Source organism: Corvus moneduloides, chromosome 4 (assembly GCF_009650955.1).
Source record: "Corvus moneduloides isolate bCorMon1 chromosome 4, bCorMon1.pri, whole genome shotgun sequence".
Classification (NCBI taxonomy): Eukaryota; Metazoa; Chordata; class Aves; order Passeriformes; family Corvidae; genus Corvus; species Corvus moneduloides.
The window spans coordinates 72,503,833-72,522,144 of record NC_045479.1 but is presented as its reverse complement, the minus strand read 5'-3'; positions in this window follow the sequence as shown (position 1 = coordinate 72,522,144).

Below are 18,312 nucleotides of genomic sequence, written 5' to 3'. Positions count from 1 at the left end.
CCACTTTCTGGATGTGGAAAAAAGGAGCTGGACAGTGAGGCTGAGGTTTCTTAAGCTGATTTTGCAGCAGGAAAAGAGATTTTGTGAAATCTTCCTGTGAGCAAGATGCACAAACCTGGAGATGTCACAGGGGAGGAGATCCATGGATTTAGGGTGCTGATTCTGAGCACAGGAAGACCATGATCTTAAAAACTTCCCTTGCAAGGAAACTCTTTGCACTAAGCATGACTTTGCCTTGTTCTTCAAAATAATTTCCAAGTTTTGTGCATTCCCACTATTTCTTCAAGACAGTAAAAAAGTGAGCCTGATCCCAAAGCAAGGTGCTCCTCCAGGGTGTCCATGGACAATAACAGAGTGAGGAGGAGGAGGCTGGTGCTGCCCAAGGGCTGCACTCCTGGGGCAGTCCCCTTTGGTTAGCCAGGCCCATCTGTGGAGCAGCCACCGTTTGGGATGGGGCCATTAGAGATCATAAATAACATGGGACACGTGGAGCTCCAGGGAAATAAGCCCTGGATCCCAGCACCAGGCAAAGGGATAAATTTTCCTATTATTTATACGATGCTGTGCCTGCCTGACCCCTGCTCCCTCACACACTGATGCATGTTCACAGTTCCAAGGCCAATTTGCTCCTCAAGCGAGGGGAAATATGCACCAAGCAGCAAGAACCAATTGCTTCATTTGTTTTCTTCAGAAACCACTGACCTCCAGCCATTTCAGACCTCTTAAAATACATGGAGAGGTGTGAATCCATCCCTTTGCTCCAGAACTGGAGGTGTAGGTGCTATAACCAGGTATCTTCTGTAAGAAAAAAAAGAGTAACCTTCCTGACTTGGATATTTGCTGAAAGCAATTCCTTCAGAGAAACCAGGAAAACTGTTCTATGGTCTACCAAAATCTGCAGGCAGCACGGGAGCAAATTCATCTCCTTTTATGTTTTTTCACAATGAAATGTAGACTTTCATTCCCAGCGCTGCCAAGAGTTGTTGCAGCACCATCACTTTCTGTCTGTCTTAATCAGCACAGCCCTGTTATTTCACAGTCTCCTTCTGCTCTGCTCTTTTTTTATTTTTCTTTTTTTTTGTGCCTTTACCATTTCATTATTGATATTTCCTTCCTTCTTTTAGGTGGGATGATGCTATAACTGGGAACTGCCACCTTAACTAAGCTTGCAGTCAATAGTCATAGATCCAGCAGGCTCCAGCTGTCAGGCTTTCTGCTGCCTGCTGTTTCATTTTCCACAGTTTTCATCCCCCCGAGGAAGATTTCATTCTTCCCCTCCCTTCCTCCCAAGCAGAATGGGCTTTTTGCAGAATTTGGTCAGGTAGAAATGCCTCCATGGCTGATTCCTGAGCACAGGTGAGATCAGAGAATCATTTAGGTTGGAAAAATCCCCTCAGATCATGGAATCCAACCTTTAAACCAGCACTTCCAAGCCCACAACTCAACTGTGTCACCAAAAACCAATTCTATGGATAAGCACAGTTCTTCCCTGCTGTTGCCAAGTCAATTCCCACTTGGAAGGACAGTTTGGAAATGGAAGAGCTGGGAAATGGAGCTGCAAAGACCTTGCTATGGGGTGTCCATCTCATCACACCAGGACAGGCTGGCCTTGGTTGTCCCTCTTCTTGTAAGGATTGGTTTGGTCAAAGCACCCACTTCAATAGCCAGAGAAATGCTTTTAGACATAAAAGTGCTGAAACCCAAGGAATTTGGAGCATAAACATTGCCTGTATCACTCAATAAATCAAGAAATTAAGAAATCAATAAATCAATAACTCACCCTCTCCTTCTGTTTGGACTGGAGCTGTTTGTGAGAAAGCAAAATAAATGCTTTTAGATATGAAAAGGGGGTTGCAACCCAAGGAATAGGGAGCATAAAGATTGTTGCTATCACTGAATAAGTAAGCAAACAAACAAACAAACCTTTCCTTCTCTTTGGACTGGAGCTGTTTGTGAGACAGGAAAATGAAAATCAGAGACACATAACCCATCTCGTCAAGTTTAATTCATCTAAAGGTTGGACACCCAGGCTGAGCAAAGTTTAGGTCTCTCTCCACAAAAGCAGAGTTTCATTCCCACCTAAGTTCAGCATCTGGGACAAAACATCTCCTGGAGATGTCGCTTTTGAGTTTTTGTTAAAATCAACCCAGGGGTTCTGAGTTAAAAATCCTCTCAGACTTTTTCTGGGAGCTCCCTGGGAAGGTTTTCCCAAAGCGGTCGTTGGTGCAGACTCCTGTGATAACCTCCAGTGCCATAAATCAGCTGGGATATCAGCCTAACCCTCCCAGGGCCTCCCCAAAACATTCCCAGAGCCCACGTTCCTCAGGCTGGTGAGACACCAGGAGCAGATGGATTAAAATTCCATATTCCTTTCAATGCACTTTATGCTGGTGGGGAAAAATGCAACCTGCAGAAAAGCTTCATGGAAGAAGTCTCAGGGCTCCTCGCTGAGAGGGGTTTTGTGCTCAGAGGGAACCCTCTCTGGTAGTTTGATTACTTTTGGAATCAGCAAAACGGGCTGAAGGAATTGTGTTTCTTCAGCCAAGGAAACAGAGGCCAAGTGGAGAAGGAATAATTGTCTTCCAGGAGACTGGAGGTGCTTGAAAAAGCGATGAGAGCAATTCTTCTAGTTTTCCTGGGAGAAAAATAAGAAGTGAGCTTTATTTTCAGCAAAAAAGGTTCATTTTGGATATTAGGGGAGACTAGAAGTCATGCTCACAATAAAATACTAAAATGGCTGAACAGGGATGGCTGTGGAATTCCCTGATTAGAGCTTTTCACAGTTGGGATAAACTTGTGTTGAGCCTGAGCCAGATGCTTCAGCTTTGATCCAAGGAACTCACCTGCCATTCTGTGGCTTGATAGATTCCCTGCAAAGGAAGGATCACCTTAAACCAAAACTGATTCCACAGTTCACTTCTCTCCTTAGTATGAGCCTTGGGGTTTGGCCCAAGGGTAGCAGGAAAACGCTTCTCTGTGCCTTAATATAATTTATCATCTCTGCACATCCAGGCCGCTGGATGATGAGGCTGATTTTAGGTTGTAACCCCTCAGCCTGGGGCTGTACTCTAATTCTATCTATATCTCTATAGAGAAATAGATAACTCTAATTCTAATTTGAATTTGAATTCTAATTTTAGTCTAATTCCAATTCTATCTCTGTCTCTTCACGTTCCTTCCTATGGGTTAATCTCTCCACTTCTCTTCACCAGGTCTCTCCATGAGGCTCTCCAAAGGCCCTGCCAGCCTCTGCTGGGAAACGCTCTTAGGTTTAGAAAGAATTCAGCCCACCTGAATGTGCCTTTAAGTGCAAAGAGTTTCCAGAGGGTACAACAGGACAAGTCCTGCATGGGCTGGCTTGACAGCAAAAGGTTCTGGAGTCTGCTCCCACCCTTGCAGCTCCCACTTCCATAATCATGTATCTTTTTAATGACTTGGCTGGAGATGCTGCCTGCAAGGCAGCCTTGGGAATTCTTCCCTTTTCCAGAGGCCAGGTTAGGATGATGAAGATATTCCACGATCAGTGCATGCTAATGCTGAGCTATCACATTACTGACAATTGTCAGGTTGCTTCCCTTTGGACTGGATGTATCTGGTGTTTTTGTACAGTGTATCATGGGCTAATTAATGCTGTTAATGATAATGGTTCTCCTGCAAGAAGCCTGGAGTATTATCTCTATTTATCTTCTTGTCACCATCCTTTTATCAACCCATTAAAGGCAAGCAGGCTATCGAGTGGGGCTATCAGCCCCAGCACGATAATTCACTTACACCCAGATGGAAAGCGCTCCGCAGATGGAGCATGGAGGCTCCCACTCCTTGTGAGGCCTGGGCTCTGCTCTCCTGGCTTCCCCGCCCTCCTTCTCCCTGCACTTTGAGCCACCACCCAACTCTGCTCGAAGGTGGAGGGCGATTTATCAGCCTCAGGGCACATCCTATCAATCTTTAATATCTGCTGGAGACACGAGGACTGGACATTCTTCCAAGCCACAGATCGGCAAAGCTGCTCCTTCCTCTTCTTCTTCTTCTTCTTTTTTTTTTTTTTCTTTCTTTTGCAATCCACCATGGAGAAAATACAGTGTTTGGAAAGCGATGGTGTTCAGGGCACTGGGAAGAGGAGGGTAAGTGGTGTTTCATCTGGGGAAACTCAATTGAGATGTTCTTTCCCAGTCAGTCACTACCCCCGAGTGAGAGAGCAGCAAATTCTCGACATTGGCTCCCTGACTAAAAAGGAACAGGGTCTTTTGTGTTTCAGTGGTGGTGGAAAGAGCCACAGACACCTTTCCCGGGGGAGAAATGATCACAGCAACAGAAATCCATTGGACAGATGAAAGCAAACTCTCCTTATGCTCAAAAGCAACATAAATAGGAGCTGGGGAGGTCTGAGGCACAGGCTGCAGAGAGAAACCCTTTCTGATACGTGTCTCTTCTCTGTCAAAACAGCTTAATATTTTTTTTTCTCAAATGCAGGCTTGAAAGCTGCCTTTGTAAAGGAAATGCTTAAATAGAAAGAGCTTGAAGAAGATGTAGGGATAATCTTCAGGGATCAGTCGTTGTAGCAAGAAACTTTGGAGAACACAGGCACAATCCAGCCATTAATCTCACCATTGCCAGTCCAAAGTGGAAAAGGAAAACAGTTCAGGGTTTGAAAAGCACTGGCACCTGGGGTCTTTCTGCAGCCCTCTGGTTTCCCAGCCTGGAGGGCTCACGTGTCCTGGCTTTGCTCCTCAGCCACATCCACACAACATTTGCTGTTCCACACAAAATCCTTTCCCTGGTTCAAGACACCCTGAGACGTTGTGAGGCTGGCAGGGAAATCACAAACGCTGGCAGAACAGCATCAGTGCCTTCCACCAGCTCTCTGCAAACTGCCAGCCTGCTATTTTATGTTTCTTTTCTTTGTGCTTTTACACCTGGGGAACTGTGATTCCTGTGGATTTCCTTCTGGCTGCCGTGCAGGACAGAGCCAAGTCGCATCCGTATGTGACAGAGAGGAGCTGCTTTGTGTGGCAGCAGCGGGAGACAGATGCACAACCCTGCTCCTCGTCCGCTGAGGACACAGAGCCAGGAGCAGCCGAGGGCTGAGAAGTGTGAATCAACAGCATGAAATAAAACAATAAAAAACCATCTAATTCAGGTTAAGACATGCAGTGCACCAAGGCACCCTCTCAGGGTGTTGTGTCCTCGGTTACAGAGTGAGGAGAGTTCCAACTCATCTTGTGGAGGAGCTGTGAAAGTCCCAAATCTTTCCCATGGCACCGTGCAGGGGCTGCAAACTTTCAGCAAGTTAAGCAGATCCTTCTCCTTTGGCAGGATGAGCCTTGACTTGCCTTTTCCCTATGCCACCAGACTCAGCAGTGAGAAAAATAACTTACACTTTTGCCCTAGGACACAAAATCTGTAGGAAATCCATGGATTTCTTTACCCCTCATCCAGCTGCTGCCTTGTGCACCATGCAAAAAAAAAGGAATTTCCCCAAGAATCAGCTCCACCTGCTCAAGCAAAGATGGATGGACCAAGGAGAGTGTGCAAATGGTGTGTTCCTGCTGTCTCCAAAACACCCAGCTCACCTGGTGACACAATATGAACCCCTCCCCTGGCAAAATTCCTTGACAACAGATTATTTTGGGAAAATACTGTGCCCTGTGATCCAGCTTGTCATCTAGTTTTTTTTTTTTAATCTGTATAACCATTTTATCCATTAAACCCTCTGCAATCTTCTATCTCTGCTATTAATTGTTGTGATGTTGTCAGTTGGGAGCAGTTTACTCCTGGAAAAGTAGTAGGCATAATTCTGGGGACGTCCACCAGATCCCAAATTTTCCCTCCTTTTCAAGTAAAAAAAGCTCCATTAAAATGTTGTGCCTCACCTGGAGTTCTGCTGTAACTCAAAGACTGAAGAAAAATACGCTAAAAAATTACATCTGTCATGAAAAACTTGATTTGAGAGGTCAAGTTTTCCAAAGCTGGGCTTTGTCTGGATATGATTCAAGCCTCGCACGAATCTCCTGGGTGACAAAGAAGAGGACACAGCTGGCAGGTGACTCTGCAGAGGGGCTGATCCAGACTCTGTGGCTCCACCAGTCCCTCTGGATGTGGCCAGATGGAAATGTGCTCATATTCAGCCCCCTGGTTTCAAGGCTGCAGAGCTGGTGCTCTACACACCCCGAGGATTTGAGAAATTGTTCTTATTAGGGAGAGCTGGTGAGAACACAGAACGAAAAAACCCAAATCTGCACAAAACTTCCTCCCCCTGAGGCTCTGAAAGTGCCCAACAAATGGCTCAGCTCCCTCCTAGATCGAGTTTTGGACAGCTGGAAATCGTCTGGAGCAACGTTTCATCTTCATTTCAGCCCCAGCCCCCCTGATCCAGCTAGGAGTTCTGATGCAATCTGATTGAAGTGTGCCCAGGAAACAATATGAAACATAAACACTGGGGATGGCAAAAATCAGCTGGACATGCCTACTCATCTATTTACCTCTGAAAGCCTCCCCGGAGATAATGCCTGAGTTCGTTCCGCAAATGAGGAATAATGAGAAAGGGAGCATTGGCCAATGGCTGCCATTTTTGCAAACACCATCCCTGGGCTCAACATTTGTCCCCATTTATTTCGCAGAAGTATTTTCCTTTTTTCAGACTCTATTAACTCTCTCTCTGCCTTTTTTTTTTCTGTTCCTACTGTCTTTCTTACAGCTCTGAAATGCAACAGGTAAAATGTCCTGGTCCAAAAGCTGCTGGAAACAACAGGAGCCCCTGATGTCCAGCAGGCTGTGAGGTAGAAAAGGAATTAATGTCAATATTTAATTAACAATTACAATAATAATAAAAAGTGTTGGGTGGTGATTGCAGCTCCTTGCTGGGTTATTGCATATACCCAGATGGGCTCCTAGATAATCCAGGAGATCTTCTCTCAATTCCTGCTGCTTGCTTGCCATGCTGTTCTCTCCTCCAACAACTTGTAGTTTTGTTTCCCTTGCTGAGTAAATTGTATTTTTTGGGATGCACTTCCACTGGAAGCAGGAGATGTTATTGCAAAGTGTGTGGGAATACAAGAGCTGGCTTTCCACAAGCTTTGTGGATGTGGAATCACTGTCCTAGTCCGGGATACAAGGCCTGGAAAGGGTCCCCGTGCCCTCTGATCCAGCTTGCCATTCCTTTTTTTTTAATCTTTACAACCATTTTATCCATTAAACCCTCTGCAATCTTCTGTCTCTGCTGTTAATTGTTGTGATGTTGCAAACTGGGAGCAGTTTACTCCTGGACAAGTCAGGAGGAGCCTTGATGTCCAAGAAAGTAAAAAAGAAACTTTTATAAGTGATCTATGGCATGTTCCTTGCCCACAATCCTGTCCAAGGGCAGGGCACTGAACCCTTGGCTCTCTCTGATAAGGTGGATATGGATAAAAGATGTCTAAAACAGGGGCTTTGTAAAATTATTCAGTAGTTGTAAACCCCCAGCCCTGCTCGCAAGGCACGAAAATGAAATAACAACAGTTTCATATTTGCCCAGTGCTCTGCAAATCCATGAAAACTCATTTTCTCTCTCAAAGATCATGAAATAAAAACCCTGGGTCTTCAGGGAGTGGAGAAATGGGGCAAACACTCGATGTAGGACCAGAGGGGAGCAGAGGGAGTCACCGAGACTGCTCAGAAAAAGAACAAAGAAGGAAGGGTTTGAGGAGAGGTGAAGCTCAGAGAAAGGACAGAAAAGTGGAAGAATCCTCTTAACTAAGAACACAGAGCTGTGATTTTTTACATATTTAAAAAATTACTTCCACATGAAACAAAATGAAGAAAGCTCCTTTGATGGGTTTATCGCTCTGTTTTTATGGATCTGGTTCTTGTTCCTACGAAGGTCTCATTCCATCACTCACCCTGAACAAAGGGGTTTTATGGTGTGCTCACCCTCCCTTAAAATAACCCCCAATGTGGGTTTTTGTGTCGGAATTGAGTCAATCTCTCCAGTTTCCCCACATTTGAAATGTCACTCTCAAACCCCTCTCCAAGCTAATGCATCAGGAGTAAACATAATAAAAAGGACTGTTTTAATGGGGAAAAATAAGAAAAATCCCTGTTCTAATGCAACATTAAATTATGGTTTAGAGCCACAAGAGGCAGAAAATGCAAGTTTAAAGTTCCCAGAGCCCACAGAATGACCCCAAAATGATTTGGAGAAGGGATCACAGTCCCAGTGGTCCAGGGAGCTTCAACCCTTCAGCCTGGAATTCTTCTGCTAATGTGCCTCTCCCACCCTTTCCAACACATTTCAAGCATTGTAAAGAGCAAATTAGACCAATCTCTAATATTCTGAATTTATTTTATGTGCTAAATACTGCTTTGTTTAATGCCACACACTTTGCTAATATAATACATTAGGTTTAATGGTGCAATTTGTGGAAAAATATCCCAGAAAAACACTTTGAGTGAGCACTCTCCATCCATCTGAAACGGATATAAACAGGTATGTGAGGTGAGGGAGAGGGAGCCAGGGTTTAATGGATGGGGTAAAGAGTCATTCCCATCTGGCTGCCTCCAGAAAGTCTGAGAAATCAGATTTTAGAAGAAAAAAGAGATGAGTGAGGAGAAACCGGGCATTGGCTGGGAGCAGGACGAACCCACCACACACCCGTGGGTACTTCGGCCTGTGGGATGTTTAAGGCGCCCTGTAGGGTGACATGAAGTCCTTTTTCCCACCTTCTGATGCACATTTTTATCTTTCCTTATCCAAGATGTGCCTCCCTCAGCTCAAACCCTCTTTAGGCTCCCACTTCTGCCATTCCCAGCATCCCATCAAGCCTCAGAGAGCTCCAGCAAATCCCACAGAGGCTGGCAGATGAAGGCTGGAGGCAGCAGTGACATTGCTGCGGACACTGCTGGCCGTGGTGGCTCCTGCCACAGCAGGACCAGTAGAACAACCCTTGGGAAGATGGAAAAACACGGGATGAAGGGATGCTGGGTGTGGGAAACACCGCTTTGTCCAGAAGTCACAGCTGTGCTGGGCCTCAGGTTTCTCCTCAGAGTAAAGGAGGGTGAAAATATCCCTGATCCTCCTGTCTCTGGGAGCAGTGCTGCCATTAAACAGCCCTGCCTGGGAAAAGTGAAGTTTCCTGGCTTTGCCTTCAAAGGAAGGGGCTCCAGCCGTGTAGGAATTGTGATATTAGGGACAGGAATTAGTGCTGGACTTGGCACTGCTGGGTTAATGTTGGACTTGATGGCCTTAAGGATCTTTTCCAACCTAAATGATTCTATGATTCTGCTTTGGGAAGAAATGCCAGGGGGATGCAGTGGTGCTTGCTGCTCATGGATAAAGGGTTTTGGAGTGGGCAGGGGACAGCAGCAAGGCACAGCAAAAACCTGCAGCTTTTCTGGGGCACAGAGGGAAAAACACCCCACAAATGCAAAGAGCAGAAGGACATGGGGCAGCATCACAGTGTAAGCAGACTGTTTGTCCCAAATAGAGGGTTTTCCTCTCCATCTTGACCCAAAAAGGAGCGGTGATTTATTGATTTAGGCCTGTTCACATCCATTCAGCACAAAAATCCCTGAATGGACATGACATATGTGAAGTTTTTGAGTGGCTGGGAGCTTTTTGACTCATCAGCATCCGTGGAATCAGAATTAACCTATCTGGGCTGCTCACTTCAGCCCTTTGCCCAATCCCTGGCAGCCCTATAATAGTCCTGTTGACCTGTGGCCAAGCACAATCCCCCCCCACTGCTCCTGCATCCCACCGTGGTCCTCGTGAGTGGCCCCATGATGGGAAAATATCCATGCAAGAAAAGAGCTGGAATTACAGCACTGAGGAGGCGATGATCTTCAGGAATTAATCCAGCACCACATCACACCCACGTTTAGCTGTGTCCATAAAATTGGATTTGCTGGGAGCTGGGGGGATTTGCCCTGCTCAGGTATTAGAGGCTCTGCAAACAGCGGCACTGACGGCACGAGGCTGCTGCAGAAAAGGCTCAGAGGAGCCTGAAGTGCTGCAAAAATTCAGCACTGCAGAGTGACAGGGCGGGCCTGCAGCGAGGGAAAAGGTTCTGGGACAAAAGCACTGGAAAAAATATGTTGGAGAGAGGTTTGCACCTTCTTTACTCATCTGGGCTCAAAAAGTGGGGTTGTGGATGTCTCATCCCTGGAAGTGACCAAGGCCAGGCTGGATGGTGTTTGGAACAACTGGGATAGTGGAAGGTGTCCCTGCCCATGGCAGGGGTGGCACTGGAGGGGCTTTAAGGTCCCTTCCAAATCAGTCTATGACTCTATAATTCTATGAAAAAATAACAATAACAGCCTTAGCTCACCTCTCCACTTTTTTTGACACTAAAAACTAATCTGAAAAGGTCTTTTCCAGCTGTTTTTTTTTTTCCCCTTTCCTGCCTGATTTTTACCTTAGAAATAGCAAAACCAGCAAAGACACAGGAGGGTCACTGTCGTGCACTGGAGGGTTTTTTGCTCTTTATCAGAGACATTCATAAGTTCACGACAAAATTTCTTTCTCCTACCTTGTTCTCAGGCCCTCGAGCTGAAGGGGAGATAAAAATGAGACAAATGCCACCTGGAAGATGAATTGGAATCCCATCCCCTTCTCAGTTACTCCCTGTCCATCTTTTTTGACAACTTGGGCCCTTCTAGCCACAGATTTGTCAGGTGGCTTTTTTTTATTATCATTACTGTTAAAAAAGCCATGGAAGTCCTTCTGCTCCTATGTGCCATCCATCTTGCCAGCACTTTGAGGCTGTTGATTAACTGAGCTTCTAAATAGTGCTGTGGTGGTGGGGGGGAGCTGCCTGTGTTTGTAGGAGAGGTGTGGGAAGGAGGAGGCTGAATTTCCCTCCCCAAACCCCACAGGTGGGATTCAGCCAGCTCAGATAAAGGTGCCCCTGCAGGGGCTGGTGGTTGAAGTCCTTTGACACTCCACAGAAGGATTTATCTGCCCTTAAAGCAAATACCTATGTTTGGCTTGTAAAAAGACAGAGTTTGGGGAGGTGAATCCTACTTCAGGGAGCTCGTACAGGACTGAAAAATAAATTTGTGTTGGAGGCGAGAGTGAGTTGCAGCAAGCCAGGAGCACAGGCACTGCAAAGTTTCATGTTTCCTTGCAAATCTTGCTCAGTTTGTGGCTTAGAGCCAGAAATGACATCCTGGAGATGTCTGTAAAACCACAAATACCGCTGAAAGATACAATAACCAGGGGGCATCCACTCTGCCAGGCAGGCAGCACTTTGTAAAAACCAAGCTGAAAAAAACCACCAGGACATCCTCCTGGGGGGAGCTTCTGCTGGCTGCATCCTCACAGCAGGGATTTGCACAGGGTCAAAAAGCTGTTGGAGAAATTCCTGAGAGAAAAAACCCAAATTCTGAATGACTCTTGAATATACAGGTCCCATTCCCAGGCATCTGTAGCAGGGATCTTGCTGGAGGGAAGCTTGTCAGGGTAATTCTGGGGTTTAGGTGATGGTGAGTGCTGGGTAACATCAGCATCCATCCATCCTTCCATCCGTCCATCCATCCACCCATCCATCCCTCCATCCACCCATCCCTCCCATCCCTCCCTCCATCCCTCCATCCCTCCATCCATCCATCCATCCATCCCTCCATCCATCCTTCCCTCCCTCATCCATCCATCCCTCATCCATCCATCCCTCCATCCATCCCTCCATCCATCCCTCATCCATCCATCCATCCCTCCATCCATCCCTCCATCCATCCCTCATCCATCCATCCATCCCTCCATCCATCCCTCCATCCATCCCTCCATCCATCCCTCATCCATCCATCCATCCCTCCATCCATCCATCCTTCCCTCCCTCATCCATCCATCCCTCATCCATCCATCCCTCCATCCATCCATCCATCCATCCCTCATCCATCCATCCATCCCTCCATCCATCCCTCCATCCATCCCTCATCCATCCATCCCTCATCCATCCATCCCTCCATCCATCCCTCCATCCATCCACCCATCCATCCCTCCATCCATCCACCCATCCATCCCTCCATCCATCCCTCATCCATCCATCCATCATCCATCATCCATCCATCCATCCCTCCCTCATCCATCCCTCCATCCATCCTTCCTTCCATCCCTCCATCCATCCATCCATCCATCCATCCCTCCCTCATCCATCCCTCCATCCCTCCATCCACCCATCCATCCATCCATCCATCCATCCCTCCTGCTGCTTTCAGATCCCAACCCAGTGGCACTGGGGACATCCCTGAGCTTCCACACCTCCAGCACAAAGATTCCCTGCAGCAGAACCTCTGCTGGTTCGCAGAGAGGGGACGGATTGGTGTTCCCGCTCCTGATCCTGCAGGGATGGGTTCACCTTGCAGGCAGACTCTGGGCACACATGGATGAGGGAAAACTGCAGAACCATGTCCCAAAAAGCACCTGCTCTGTGACTGAACCAAGCTGCAGCGCCCTGGCAGTGTTTGCAGCCTCTCCACTTGCCTGTTACAGGTTTCACAGCAGGGGCAGGGCTGGGCACCAAAGCGCAGAAGGTGGATTTGGGCTCAGGCCTGTCCATGCACCACCGAGTGTGACCATCCACCAAATGTGTGACTGGAGAGAGCTGCTGTGACAGCACAGCAGGGACAGCAGGGGTGGGAGCCACCTCTGCCAGCCAGATCCAGCCTGGGCACCCCTGGAAATGCCTCGCTGCGGCACAGGCAGGAGTACAGCAGGATTTCCCCCTGGTGAATACATGAATACACCAGGGTTCCTCTCTTCTGCTGTTGCAGACATGAACAAACACAAACCACACCCTGCCAAACTTCACCCAGACACTCTCTGGATTTCTCAATGCACAGCTTTATGGAGTGTCAGGCACCAATTTGCCAAATTGAGGCTGCTCTAGCATCTCCCCTGCATTAACAGCTCCTCCTGTGTCCCTGATTGTCATCGCATCACCATGACTCTGGCAGCTCTGGAGCTGCAGTTGCTGCCTTTTGCTGTCACATCCCTGCAGCTCCTCCAAAGCCTCAGAGAAGCAGCCGTGCAACGGGGCCCTGAGGGATGGGGGTTTGCTCTGATATCTCTCCTCACCTCTTGTCTTTGCCATCTCTTGCAAGAGGGCAACCTGCACTGTGAGACTCAGATAGGAGCAGAGAGAAGAACACAGCCCCATAGTGCTCCTGGTTTGTTACTTGGGGCTTGTTTTGGTTGGTTTTTTTCATTTGTTTGGGTTTTTATTGGAAGTATCTCTAAAGATCCTATTCCGTGGGGAGTTACTCTGCACCCTGTTAATTCCTACTGCGGATTCCCTTTGGTTCTTCCTGGGTACCTGAGCATCAGAGAGGACTAGAGGAATTCAGCTACCCTCTAAATGGTGCCTTTCAGGCCTGATTTCCACGGGAGCAAAACCCCAGATGGTTTTTATATTTGAGTTCACATCAGGTGGTGCCTTTTGCAGAAGGTCTGAGTTGCAATTCTCGTGCCAACCCTCTTCCCTCTGACATCAGCAGACACATCCTGGGATAGAAGGAGACAGCAGGAGTGCCTTGCTGTGACTGCAGCTTGTGATGACACCAGGAATGGGTTTCAGAGCAGAGCAGGGCTCATTCCAGCTTCTCTTTGAAACCTGGGATAGTGGAATTTGTCCCTGCCCATGGCAGAGCGATTGCAACTGGGTGACCTTTAAGGTCCCTTCCAACCCATTCTATGAATCTGTGGAAAGATATCGGGGTGGGGGGGGACGGGACTGCAGGTCTTGCAAAGCTGAAACTGTCAGAGATAATTTGTACTTTAAATCGTGCCCACATTTCCCTTCCTGCCATCACACTGAGCATTGCCAGGATAAGGGATGCCGTTATTCCCACGGGAATGACCCTGGGGCTCTGGAGGGAAGGATGCTTCACACCGAGCTGGTCTCTTGGCTCCACACCATATCCAGGGGCACAGTGACCTCCAGCCTGCCCCAGGAGCTGTCTGACCCCCAAGTCCATCCCCGAGCAGAGCTGGAAACGGGGCTGCAGAATTTCCTCTTTTCCACGCACGGCTACTTGGGGCTTGCAAGGGACACGCCAAGGCTGTGCCCTGCCTGAGGAGCTAAAGAATCACCTGGAGTAAATAATAATAATAATAATAATAATAACAGCAGAGCTATTCTCATGTGGCACGTGCCCTTTTGTGTCTGATTAATGCTTCCCCAGGGCACAGAGCCCTCCCTGAGCTCCCGAAGCCGGCGATCCCCTCCGGCACGGCTCTCCCCGTTACCATGATACTGTTATTGTTGCCTGCTTCTCCCCTCTCCCTCCCATTGACTTTGGGCAGATTAGAGCAGGGAGATGATGGATGGCTGGATTAGATGCTGCACACCTACTTCAGGCTCACAGAGTGATATTTTTCTGTCCTATTTGGATGCATCTCTCCCACTGTGAGCACGAAACGGGGAATAACAGGGAACAATTGTTGCAGGGCAGCGGCTCTGCTTTACACATTCGTGCTGCATCCACCCATTCATGGCATTCAAAAAGGAAAAAAAGTAGCTGAAAAACATAATCAATTATAGCAGGAATGCTGCAAGGTGAAATGGAATAACCGTGTGCTTCACCGTTCAAGGTTCAGGGAAGGTCCCAGGCAGGGAAAAAGGAGAGATTGCTGCTGGCCTTTAAGGACAGCCACCTCTCTCTGCTCAGAGGCTGAGTCCCACGTAATCCAATTTCACATCCTGCCTTTAAAATGTTATTGGATCTTCCTGGAATTCACAAACGTTGGAACTCCCAGTAGGGGAACAGCAGGAACCAGGCAGAAGCCCAGGACTCCAAAGTGTATTTACAGGGCTGGAGCAGCACAGGTGGGTGCTGGAGTAAATCTTGCAATTAAAAGTGTCCTCTCTGGGGCTGGATTTGCTCTTGAGGGGCTACACTGCAGCTGAGTTTCCAACGGAGCTCTAGGTTTCAGGTCTATCATTTCCCCTATAGTAACCTGGTTTATGGAAGGTGTCCCTGCCCATGGCAGGGGATTGGAACTGGATGAGCTTTAAGGTCCCCACCAACCCAAACGGTTCTGTGATTCAATGATTCAATGATTTAATGTTGGTAACAGCAACTAAATTGTAATCAAGGATCCTCTCCCCACTTTCTCACATCACTGAGACCTTCAGGAGGTCTCACATTGCCCTTGGGGGCCACACTGCTTCCAGGGCATGACCTGATCTCCAGACAGCTGGAAGATCATGGACAGTGCAAATAAACAACCCCATCCCAGGGAATTCCACCCTGTGCCTGGGATAAGATTGCCTCAGAGGGAAGAAGAAGAATGAGTGGCACACCAGAGCCATCCTGGGATGCCAAACTCTCTCTCCTCCAACAAAAATAAACTACAAGTGACCAAAAGACCTGTCTGAAACCCCAGAGATGCTGGGAAGCTGCTGGAGTGGCTGGGCCTTCCAACACTGCTGTCACAGCCAAGAGAGGAGAGGGGATGGATATTTCTGAATTCCCAGCTGTCGCAGCAGTGGGATTTCTGCAGAGAGCATTTATTTGGAAACCTTGCAGTGACTTCTTTTACAAATACAGGCCCAGGATTTCCAGGCAAGGAGCTGTATTAGGAAAGATCTGGCACACCCTAAATAATAATCATTATTATTAGTGTAATTATATTAATTACTGTAATTACAAGGAGGGCAAGACACTACAGGAATTGCAGATGAGTAGGGTGTATGCAGATGCCAAATGTTAGTGGGTTTTCCCTTCCTCTCTGCAGTCTAAAAGCATCTGCTCTGCTTGGGAAGAGGGGGAAAGAGCTCCAGAAGCACACACACAACACACACACACACACAAACTCCTCCAGCCCGCGCGTGTCGAGATCAGAGTGTCAGGTAGGAAATGCTGCCAGAGCCTGGTAGGCAAAAATTGACAAGGGAATCCAGTGTTATCTGGAACTGCTCTCTCCAGAGAGGCTGAAAATCTTTGATAGGTTCACTCCAGGGGAAATAACTTCGGAGGATAAGAGGCATTGATGTGCGCTGAGCAAAAGGCAACCCGTGTGCGCCGGCACGGCGGCGGCTTGGAGTTGACATGCATTCTTTTTTCCATGTCTCTTTTTTCCTCTGCTCATTTCCTCTGGTTTTTTCCCCATTTTTTTCCCTTCCCTTTTTCTAATTTTGCTTTATTATCATTTTCCAAAGCAGCTGCACGTCTCCCAGTGATGGTGAAGGATAGAAAGGATCGAGTCGCGCCGGTGCCTTCGTGGAGTGGGGGAAGTGAGAATCAGGAGATGGAGGGAAGGAGGGAGGGGAAATGTCAATAGGCAAATCTGAAAAGCAAACCTGGGGAAGGGCTGTGTATCTAGAGTGGTGTGTGTGTGTGTTTGTGCTGATGGAGCCTCTGATGGAGCAGAGGAAATATTTTCAGAATTTTTCCCCATCTTTGGAAAGGAGGGAAAGGTGGAGCCTCTTTTGTCAGGAAAATCTGCAGCAAAATTCCCATCCTTTTGCAATCCAGTGCTCTGTCCTTGTATCTCAGGGAATCAGATGCTGTTCCTGCTGTGGCACAGCCCACACCACTCCTGGAGGGTTTGTACCCTCTTTATTTCCTTCCAACTTCTCCACTGCTGCACAACCATGGCCTGAGCGAGCACAATCCCTCTAGAACAACACAGCCCCAAATTCTGATCCTAAATTCTGGTCCAGTGCATCCAAGCAGTTGGATAAGTTCACTTAGGGCTGGGGCTTTGCTGGTTTGAGGTCTGTGGGAAGCACGTTGCTCCCACTCTGCTCCACCCTAATTTCTGTTTCGGTGAGCTGGCGGTTTTTTGGGGATTATTTGGGACTTTTCGCAGCTGCCTGCAGCTTGCTGAGGGGTGGGTGGTAAAGAGGGATGGCTCCTTCCACAGCACCATTCATCTCTCCCAGCTGGGCTGAATCGCACTGGGGAAGTTCCTCTTTCTCTCCATCCACCATAAAAGGCACCCAGACAGCACGTGCAGATTTACACATCCCAGCTGATGACACAGAAAGTTGGATGGATGGATGGAACCTGGCCAGGAATCATTCTTTCCCTTTCATGAGGAATTTTTTCATCCTGCTCCAGTTTTGGGGTTTTTTTTACTCCTGCAGGACAGAAAGGGCTGGGGAAAACGGTGCTGTGAAGGGACATTGCAAAGCCTCTGGATGGAGAGGGGGGTCTCTAAATGTTGCTATAGGGCATCCAAAGAAGTTCTGGGATGTGATTCCAAACCTTTCCTTTTGTATGAACTCACACAAGCCTGAACCCACAAATGGAAGATCGCAATGAACTCGAAGCCTTGTGGGACCCCCACAGCCCCTCCTCGCCCTCCAAGCCTCCCTCACCTGGGGACACTGCACCCCACAGTGCCTTATCTTCTCTCTCTCTGCACTGAAAGAGGATTATTTAATTTACTGGTGTAGTACAAGGCAGGAACTCTGGTTGTCACCAGGCTAAAATAAAGGAAAAAAACATTTCCAGGTCCAAAGGGCTCTGCTTTTTAAAAAATTTCCTCCTTTTCTTGCATCCACCAAATCCCAGACAGACTCAAGGGGCTGTAGCTTCACCTCCTTCATGTATTCCAGTCTGTGCAGCATCCTCAGCCAGAGCCTGGCTGAATCAGTTGCCTGTGCTCTCTGTGTTTAAACCTCCAATTTCAGAGGTTTACTGGTTTTACCAACCCCAGAAAGGCTGAACAAAGATAATAATCATTACTATTCATCACATTGCAGTAGATTTTACATAAGCCAAGCAGAATTGCCATTCCATCCCTTTGGGAAGTGCAGACAGGATTGGCCTCCTGCTCTCCAGCACTTCTCAGTCCAAGTGCCCAGATCCTGGAATGTGACCTGCAGCGAGGCTGCAGTGGAAGAGCTGGCAGGAATTGCCCTCCCTGTTGATACAAACCCATGTTTTAACCACCAGGCCATCTCTCCTTGCTGTGCCTCTTCCAGGATCTGAGGATCTGGAATGATTGCTCAGGGAGTGTGGCTGATTCATCTCCCTGGAACTCTCACAAGGATAATGACTTATGGAATTTGGGGCCAACTGAATGACCACAGAGAACCTCTGCCGAGTGTCCCATCAACATTTCTCTGTCCTGGCTAAGTGCAGTGCACATCCTCACTGGGGTTAGAAACGGAATTATGAGTTTTAATGGGATGAGGACCCAAAATAGCTGCCTGTTTGAAATCACCATGGATTTCAGTTCTAGGGAAGCTTTGGCTTTACTGGAGCAGGATTCCCTGTTCCTCACACTCATTCTGTTCATGAGATCTTCACAAGGCAGACATTTTATCACCACAATCTGTGAATTTGGCCCATCTGGCAGCAGCAGCAGCTCTCCAGGGATGGGGGTCT